This window comes from Maniola jurtina, chromosome 9 (assembly GCF_905333055.1).
Source record: "Maniola jurtina chromosome 9, ilManJurt1.1, whole genome shotgun sequence".
In the NCBI taxonomy this organism is placed as follows: domain Eukaryota; kingdom Metazoa; phylum Arthropoda; class Insecta; order Lepidoptera; family Nymphalidae; genus Maniola; species Maniola jurtina.
The window spans coordinates 824,330-825,000 of record NC_060037.1 but is presented as its reverse complement, the minus strand read 5'-3'; positions in this window follow the sequence as shown (position 1 = coordinate 825,000).

The following is a 671-nucleotide window of genomic DNA, read 5'->3' as shown; positions in this document are numbered from 1 at the left end:
AACTCTACGGGAACAACTCCACAGGTCCACGGGCGACGGTCACCGGCCACGCTAGCTTAGCTGCCGTAACGTAAGCGGGTATAATTATGCCTAAGCACCTATCCTATAGATAGATTAGATATAGACAATAGTCAGTACGAATCCGTACCTACATACAAAGAGATTGGGGTGGTTCTAAGATTGTTTGTGTCCCACCTGACTAACATACCTATCCGACCGCTATGAATTTGTACCACATGAACGATTGGAACCATTATTTAAGATATCCGTAACCAGTATGCCGCCAGTATGTATATGCAGTCGGTCACCCGTCCAGGGTCACTCAACTCACACTGAAACACACATGTACACACACTTAAATATCGACACGGGATAATTACACGGGCTACTGAATTTAGTCAATTGTGACGTCACTACCACGTTAAAACTTTCAACAACATTATGCGAATTGATAAGTTTCAATTTTATTGCCCGCGTAGTAAGCGCAGCTTTTACAGCTAGTAAGTAAGGGCAGGACAAGGACAACATACGTAAGCTGATATAATTGCAAACCCCAATATCCCCAGCACACGAAGTAGTTTCCCCATGATGAGTCAAATTAAGCCACAGGCTCCACTCATGGTGGTGCCCTCCTTCTGTCGATCCCTCTTAGTTTCAACAATTGCAACCAT